The sequence below is a fragment of the Equus przewalskii genome, chromosome 29 (genome assembly GCF_037783145.1).
Source record: "Equus przewalskii isolate Varuska chromosome 29, EquPr2, whole genome shotgun sequence".
NCBI classification, from domain to species: domain Eukaryota; kingdom Metazoa; phylum Chordata; class Mammalia; order Perissodactyla; family Equidae; genus Equus; species Equus przewalskii.
In genome coordinates this window covers 35,935,944-35,944,749 of record NC_091859.1, presented here as the reverse complement: position 1 = coordinate 35,944,749, position 8,806 = coordinate 35,935,944, and the positions used below count along the sequence as shown (strand labels likewise).

At 54.7% G+C, this 8,806-nt stretch overlaps 1 protein-coding gene across 11 annotated transcripts in view; it reads left to right on the top strand.

The window, feature by feature from the left end:
* Positions 1 to 433: 433 nt before the first annotated feature.
* PLA2G6 (phospholipase A2 group VI) overlaps positions 434 to 8,806 on the top strand; it is a 55,844-nt gene continuing 47,471 nt past the window's right edge. For 3 of the 11 annotated variants that reach the window (XM_070599731.1, XM_070599728.1, XM_070599727.1), the window contains exon 1: positions 473 to 603. The gene's annotated coding sequence lies outside the window, so the exon portion shown is untranslated. Of the gene's footprint in view, positions 726 to 959; positions 1,359 to 8,806 lie in introns of those variants that run through there. The other 8 variants (XM_070599730.1, XM_070599737.1, XM_070599733.1 and 5 more) reach the window with 8 other exon arrangements.

The window sequence follows — 8,806 nt, the reverse complement described above, 5'->3', positions numbered from 1 at the left end:
TTTAGCCTAACAATACTTAGTGGTTTTTACGTATATTAAAAATTTATTGGCTGCTTAGCTGAAATTCAAGTTAACCTGGGCGACTCGTAATTTTATTTGCTACATCCGGCAACCCTAGCTTGGGGGTACGCTGCAAAATCAAAGCAGGTTCCTCTTGTCACACCCTATGTCTTCGTTGGTTTTATTTTCTCTTTACGAGCCGTCATTAACAATAGGTTCAGACATCAGGCTTCGACCATTTCAGGAGGCGGAGGGCGAAGAAGGGTGTCTCCTGCCCCGCATCAACATGTCTGCCAACGAGCCGTCACCGGGCCCTTTTCCGCCCCGCACCGACATGGCCGCGCTCCGCTGCAGAGGATTGGCTCCAGCCCGAAGCCCAGGCCCCCTCGGCCGTGGGAGCCCCTTCCATTGGGCAGTTGTGAAAGACGGCGGCGCCCCGCCCCGCCCTCCTCGTGCGCAGGGCTCGCGGCGCGGGGGCGGGGCTGCCGCCGCGGCCTGGGCTTCGGGCTTCGGTGATTGGCGGAGAGAGGGGGAGCCATCACGTGGCCCGGGGCCCGTTTGTTGGCGGAAGTAGAAGGAAGTAGAAGTGCTGAGTAGGCTGAGGTGAGTGACGCCGTAGGGGAGGCGGGGCCTGGGGGGCCCTTCCCAAACCTCTTCCGCGCCTCAGGCGCTGTTGTCTCCACCCGGCCCCTCGTTCGGATCTATCCCGTGTTCCCGATTCTGAGGCATGTCTTCCGTGGCCCCGTGTGTAACCCCTGGGTACCCCTAGTTTTCTCCCTTTGGTCCCCCAGCGTCCCCAACTCCCATCCCGTGACCGCTGTTGTCTGCTGTCGAACTTGTAGCCCCAGGGACCTCAGCTTCGACCCTGGGGCCTCCTCAGTACCCCAGCCTCCCCTGTGTGTCTCCCCTCTATCCCTCACTTCCTGGGTGGCCCCCCTCGTCGTTTCCCCCATCTCTCAGTGCCTCTTGGTACCCCCAGCTTTCACTCTGGGCCGCATTGATTGTCCCCACCTTCCTTCCTGTACCTTTCTTAGTGCTCCCGACTTTTCTGCCTCTGTATTCCCACTCGACCCCCCACGTCGCCTATGTCTCCCTTCTGCGTTTCTCCATTTGTCTCCGCTGTTCTCCATTTTACTGTTTCTAACTCCTTTTCTGACTCCCTGCTTCTCCCTGCTTATTGTCTCTCCTGCGCGTGCAGATTTCGTCTGCGCCTGCTCCCTCCTTCCCCACAGCCTCATTACCCCAGAGTCTGCCAACCCCCCAATCCTGTGTCCACCTCCTGCGCCCACAGGTGACCTGGAAGCTGGTGACAGGGAGCGTGTGACCCGTGTGCCCATGTGACTGGGACGGGCAGGCCTGTGAGTGTGGGACAGGGAGGGCACAGGGCTCAGGGATCTGTGCCCGTTTTTTTAATGGACTATTCACATGACCCCAAACAAATACCTTCCCTTAGCACGTGGGTCTTTCCCTCACCTGCCCTCTTCCCCGCCCGGCAGGATGTTGGGCAGGTTTGGTTTGGCAACACAGATGCCCCACCCTTGGGCTGAGTGCAGTGTTTTTGTTATTGTCTCTGCCTTAAAATGTTCCTGGAGCTGGGTCCAAGTCTCAGTTTCCTCATCTGTGACAGGGTTATTGTATTTCCTGCCCCTCCTAAGGCTGCCATGGGGTTCAAAATGGGAGAAAATGTAGAAGGCAAACCTTTGTAACCAGTGTGGTCCTGTACAAAGGTGTGGTCTTGCTGCTGTGTCGTAGGTGGGAAAGCGAAAGGGATGGAATGAAAAATCAAGGCGGGAAAGACAAGGAGAAGGTCCATTGCCTTTCCTTGAGCATTTGTTTGTATTTATTGATCATCTGTGAGTCAGGCTCTTTCATATGTTATCCTTACCATTCCTTCCTTCCTCATTTGTTTAACAAACACTAACGGACTGTTTACTGCCTTGTGGACTACCCTTGATGTAGCCAATGTTGTTCTCATTTAACATAAGGAAGAGAGGGCGGAATGAGTTGCCTGAGGTTACGAGGATTGGTGAGTTGGAGCTGGAATCTGAACACAGTACTTTGTGACACCACAGCCTGTGTCATTGCCTGCTGAGAAAGGGTCATTACTGTTGTCTCGGGGCCCAGGGCACTTTTTCTCCTTTTCACGGTTACTGTCTCGTTAGATGACAGTATCCCCCAAAGGGCATTTCCTTCTCACTCAGCACAGTGACATCACTAAGAGACAGAGGAAGGAGGAATTTAAATGCTGTGTGTGTGTGTGTGTCTGCACATACGTACCAGGTGTGTGTGTAGGGGGGTGAGGGGCTGTACCCAAGGGGAGACCCTGTGTTATGGGCTTCACTTCGTACTGGGTGGTTCCAGGGAGAACATTTTAATAGGTCTGTGCCTTAAATGCCTCTCCTCTTTTTTTGTCCATTCTCGTTTTTTTTGGTGATCTCATCCAGCTCATAGCTTTAAGTACCGTCTCTATTCTGACAACTCCCGAATTTATCTGTCCAGTCCAGTCCGGACCTTCCTCTGAATGACAGACTCATGTATATAGTTGCTTGCTCAGCACCTCAATCTCAGGCATTTCAAACTTAAAGTATTTAGAATTAAGCTCTCGCTATGTAGCTCCTTCATCCCTTCCCCCACCCTCCTCCCAAATCTCTCCATCCCTCTCACTTTCCCATCCTTAGGAAATGGCAGTATTCTTCTTTCCGTTGCTCAGGCCAAAGCTGTGAGATTCTCCTTGATGCCTCTCTACACCCTGCATCCAGCAGAGTGGTCTGTTAATGTCGCCTCTTTGCTTCAAGCCCTGCCATGGCTTCCCCTCTCACTATCCATGCCTGACCCCCTGTTACCTCTCTGACCTCATTGGCTTCCTTGCTGTTCCTGGCATTCACCAGGCATGCTCCAGCCCCAGGGCCTTTGCGCTTGCTCTTCCCTCTACCTGGGAAACTCTTCACCTAGATATCCGTACAACTTTTGCCCTCATTTCCTTTAAGTCTGTATTCAAGATCAAGTTCTTGGTGAGGACTTCCATGTTCACCCTATCTGAAATTTCCCTTTCCACCTGGACACTTCCTGTCTCCCTTCTCTGGTTTATCTTTCTCCTCAGCACCTAATCAGCATCTAGAACCTATGGATATGTTTTGCCTGTTTATCTTCTCTGTTGTCCCCTCTCGTATTAAAATATGAGTTCTCGGAGGGCAGAGGTTTTGTCTGTTTTGTTCACTAATCTGTTCTCAGCAGTTGGAACAATGCCAGCCGCAGAATAGGTCCTTGATAAATATTTGTAGAATGAATCATAACATGAGCCACCCTGTACCAAGCCACCGGCCCACAGATCTCGTCAAGTTCCTGGCGTCTCCCAGTGTCCTTGGGAGCTCAGCAACACTTCCGGAGCAGTCTGCCCCCAGCTGCAGTCCAGCTAGGCGGAGAGAATGAAAGAGACACCTTTTCCTTTCTCGAAAGGGCGTGTGCCTCTGGCTCGTGCGAACAGCAGTACCTTTTAGATGAGGGCCTTAGCTTTTCGAGTACAGGAGACTGAAAATCAAGCCTCGCTCAGCCACTTTCCGTTCAGGCTTTCTCCTGAAGCCAGTTGGAGGATTACGAGCCGGTGCTCTGAATTCCAACTATTTGGCTTCAGATCCTGGAAAGTTATAGACCCTCCTGTGCCTCAGTTTCCTGAGTGTGATATGGGAGAAGTAGTGTTCTATCTTCTCGTACGCGTGTTTTGAGGATTAAATGTGATGGGTACCTCAAACACTTGGCGAGGGGCCTGGTGCGCGGTAGGGGCTGGATGAATGCGGTGGTGGTGTTGGGGAGGAGGTGACAGGAGTGGGCCCTTCCTCATTCCTCACTCGCTGACGGAGGAGTTTGGGATGAGCTGTAGAGTGAATGTCTGGAGGGATGTTTTGTTTTGGAGGCGGCCTTGGAGGTCCAGATGGGATCAGATCCGATGGGAGATGGAAATGACATTGGACTTGACCTCTACTTAGATGCACTCTTTCCTCACACGCTAGTTGAGTGCCTACTGTGTGCAGGCCCTCTCCCTGGTGCTAGTCAGGAGTTTGAGGAAGAAGGCACAAGTCCAGCTGCCAGGCAACACTTCCCATTTCCTCTCTCTGGGCCTCAGTTTCCCCATATGCCAAACAGGGATAATGATCGCACTGTCCGTATCTCATGGGCATTTTCGAGCTTCGAGGCAGCTAACAGATGTGAAAAGCCTTTGCCAACCATAAAGTGTGGTGGCCTTGTGGGAGGATGGAGGCCAGTGTGTGGTGACACCCTCACGTGCTGAGGTGCAGGTGGCAAGAGCTGCAGGAAGGAAGTCTGTGTGGTCAGCACGGTGCTCTGATCGGACCCCATGTTCTCAGCCCATCCTGCCAGGGCGGTGGGTGGGGGAGCCATCAGTTGCACCGGAGCGTCACTGTCCTGTGCCAATTGTTCCAATCATGGGACATCCTGTTGTAAGCAGCCAGGGCTCCTGAAGCCTGACTTCCGAGAGCAGTTGTGCGTGTGTCCCAGAATCCCTCATGTGGCCATTCCCGTGAGATCAGCTTCCTGGCCCGGCTGCTGGGGCTCCTGTCACGCACCTCCCAGCCGCCATCCTGCCCCTCCAGCCGGGCTTCGGCAGGAAGGATGCAGAGCACTTGAAGGCTTCTCTGCTCGGAGTGTGAATGAACTCAGCTTCGAGCACCTGGGCGGTATCTAAAGCCAAACTTTCCAAACCAAAGCCCGGTGCCACCCCCGATGCCATGAACGTTCCCCCGGTGCAGGAGCAGGAGCCTCTGAACACTTCCATCATGTGACCTGCTGGGGCAGCTGAGTGGGCGGGGGCAGGGGGTGCGATCTGTTATCACCCTCGAGGGGAGAAGGGAGGGGATGTCTCAGAGGTGCCGGCCCTGGGGGCTTCTAGTTGGTTAATTCCCCAAACATTTATTAAATGCCCACTGTGAGTGCGGAAGAGCATGCTAGGTGGGGGCTGGGCAACCCACACCAGCAGATCCACTGTCATCGTCACAGGCTGGGGCTCCGGTGGGGGGCGCACGGACACTGTGGGGTACAGGGGAAGGAGCACGTATACCTGGGGCCAAGCGGGGGAGGCCCAGGGTGTGACTCTTGGAGGAGGTGGCACATGAACCGAGTCTTAAAGGACAAGAAGGGGCTTATTCATTTGCCTAATGGCCCTTTCTTGGGTGTATGCTCTGAGGCAAGTGGAGAAACTGGGGAAGACAGTGTAGGCGGGGGTACACTGAGGCACGATGTGGCATGCTCCAGGGGTGTCGCTGGTGCAGCATGGCTGGAGTGGCAGTGCAGGAGGTCGGCTGGAAGGGTGGGCTGGGCAAGGGCACATGGACGCTGGCATCCCTGCTCTGGGGCATGAGCTTTCTCTGGGAGGTGGCGGGGAGCCACTGTAAGTAAGCAGCCAGTCCGATTTGCATCCTGCAAGTCCAATTTGCATCCTGCGGTAGGCGGGGAGCAGGTGCGGGATGGAGGATGGACCTGGCCCTTGCCCTTGGGTGTGTGTCTGGAAAGGGTGCAAGCTGGAAGGGAGGTGTCGCAGGAGGGGTGGATCTGGTGCTGTGAGCCATCACAGGGGCCGCTGGGCCTTGAAGGAGGAGCAGAGGCTTTGGCAGGAATGGGGGCGGAGGGGGGTGCCTTCCGGGTAGGACAGACCAGGATGTTTGAAAGCCCGGGGTCCCTCTCTCTCTGGAAGAGAGAACCGTCCAGAGCAGGAGAGAGGACGGGGCCCAGGGCCCAGGGCTTTGCACTTCCTCTCTTGCCTGAGACCTGCCTCAGGTCCTTCAGGGAATTTGTGGCTGAGGAGGAACCAGGTATTTGGGGACTGAGTTCTCCCTAAGCGCCTCCATAACTGACCCCCATGCTCCCCCAGCCTCCACCGCACTTCTAGAGCTTTTCTGGTCTGTAAATGAGCAGTAAAGAAGCTACTTCACAGGGTGGCTGTGAGCATGGCTGGCATAGCAGAGGCTGGACAGATGGCTCCGTGGTGGCCAGAGTTCATGTTATCACAACAGTAACCATAGTCCCCTTTCTGTGCTGCCCAGTCCTCATGAAAACACTCGTCCCGGGTGGATCACGCAGGCTCCTGTCCCCCACCTGCCCACCGTTCTCGTCTGCTCCATCTGCCGGGAAGGCCTCTCTCCCCCGGCCCCACTTCAGAGTTCAGCTCAACACCACCGCCTCCCGCTGTCCTTTCCTGTCTCTTCCCCCCACGGGACTGTGTACTCTTTGAGACAGGCGCTGGGCTTGGGTCCCCCTCTGAAGACTCATTTTATGGACTCAACTAGCCGCTTCTAGAAACTCACCAAAGAGTCTGCGTGTCGGGTCCGGTCTCCTCTGATCCTAGTAAGGGGTTTTGTTTGTTTGTTTTCTTCTTTGGTGGAAATCAATACGTCCCACTTTAATTTGCCCTTTGAACACCCACAGTCTGAGGGCTCTCTGGGCCTCAATTTCTTTATCTCTAAAATGGGGGCAACAGTGCTTGTCCTTCCTGCCTCACTCCTCCTCCAGGGGCGCCTCACACCCAGCGGACACTGTACGTCTTCCCTGAAGGAACCCAGCAGGCAGGCTGGGCCTTTGACAGGGGACGGGCGAACAAGGATAAGAACAGGCCCCAAATATCCAGCCTCACTGGAGGGGAGACCAAGTTGACACCTGGAGTGGATAGGCAGACTTGTTGCCGTCACTGTGCCCGCAGAAGCTCTTGGGTTTGTGTCTTACTGCTTGTGGCATTTGAGAGAGTGGCCTGAAGCAGCCTAAGGTGCCCAGGAGCGTATGGTCCCTATCGGGGGACCCTGGTGTCACCTACATCCAGGGAGTGAGCCCAGGCCAGGAGCCCTAGAGAACAGTTGTCAGTCCTGAAAGCCCCGTGGGGAGGTCAGAGGGCAGGCAGCTGTGAGAAGGGAGGGGGAGAGGGAGGGAGGGGTGAGGGGCTATGCAGGGCAGGCGAGTGGGGAGGGCCCACCTCTGACCCGCAGCCCTCCCCCGGCCCGCATCCTCCCACAGCTGCAGCTGTGCGGGATAGAGCCTGAGGGCAGGGGTGTGGGACAGGAGGAGGAGAGAAAGGAGGCATGAGCCTTCCGGGTGCTTTCCCTGTCCAGGATGTGGCCCGGTGGCTTGAATTTCCTTTCTTCACCTCGTGACAACAGTGGTCACTATTTGTGTGCCTGCAGTGGGCCAGCGTCCTGGACACTCTCCCTCCACTCTGTCCTTTCATCCTCACACCTACCCTGGCAGGTGGGAAGGGAGCCTGCCTGTCCTGTCCCTGGCCACGCTGCTGTCCGTCCCGGGGCCCTGAGGAGGGTGGCTCCCCTGTGGGGCAGGGTGTCTTCCTTCCATCCGGCTGGACCCCGGGGTGACTCTCCTCCCTAACCCAGGTGGGCTTGTGGGTGCTGGCTGCTGCCCACTCCCCTGCTTCCTGGGAGCGCCGCCCCCTGCGGCCTCTCCTCTCCCCAGCTGCAGCCCCCAGGGGCTCAGCCTACACTCCTGCTTTCTTTAAAACATGTAATCATTTTCCATACCACTTGGAACATGGGGAAAAGAAAAAAATTCCACATAAACCCAATACCCTCATCTACCCTTAGTATTTTGCTGTATTTTCTATCAGTCTTTTTTCTTTTTCTGCACATAATTTTTACTCAGTTAAATTGCATAAATTGTGTTTTAACAAGCTTTCCTTGGGCCAAGCTTTGTGCTCCGGGTAGGTGTACAAGAGGCAGCAGCTGCCCTTAAGACGCTCCACGCTCCGACTGCAGAGCCGGCCCATCCGGGCTCCAGTCCTTTCTCTTCCACCTGCCGCAGGCCTGGACCAGGATGCCACACGCTTTTCCTGAGTTGTTAGAACTGTCACGGTCACAGCTTTTAATGACCACATGATGTTTCTGGGGTAAATGTATGAAAATTTACAATTCCTCTGACGCTGGATAAATTGAAGCTGCTTCTGTGTCTGTGCCAAAATGAAAGTTGTTATAACGCACGTTGATGCGCACACCGTGTCTTCCGTTTTGGGAGGTTCTCCTGGGACCAATTGCCACGCCTTCCCTTGGGTTCCCCCCCTCTCACCTGGCTAGGGGAAGGGGTGCAGGCCCCCAGCTCCTCCATCCTTAAGTTCCCGAGTGCAGAAGGAAGAAGGAAGTTGACGCAGGTCCAAGCATCCTCAGATCATCCGCATTTAATCCTCACAATGCAAGGGAGGTGAGCACTGTCCTCATTTTAAGGGAGAAACTGAGGCTCGTGGTCTGCTCCCACCACGTCTTATTACCAATCCTAAAAGGAAGGACATTGCAAAGCTTTGGGGCATTTTCAAAGCTCTGCAGTCATGGTTCTCTGAGCCGCAGATTCCTTATCTGGAAAAGGGGAGTGATTGAAGTAAAGAGGCTAATAATGTTTATTGAGCATTCACTATCTGCCGGCTTCTATTGTTGGGCACTGTTACGGTCCCCATGTTACAGATGAGGTAACTGAGACACAGAGAGGGTAAGTAACTTGCCCAAGGTCACACAGCCAGTAACTGGTGAGCCCAGGACTTGAATGTAGTCTTGCTGCAGAGCTGTGTGCTCAGTGCCTCTGCCTCATGCGGTTTTGTGAGGATTAAATGAGATGGTCACGTGAAGCACTTAGCTCGGGGCCTGCTGCCTCGTTAGTGCTCAGTAATCGTCTCTTGGTGTAATTCTCATTGTTGACCCTACTCCCTCTCTAGATGATTCTTTGTAGGCCTCTTGCTCTTCCATTTATCCCTAAAGTTGATCCCCTCCTCAACATATAGGCCAGGGTGTGAACTAATGTCCACTCAGATGTC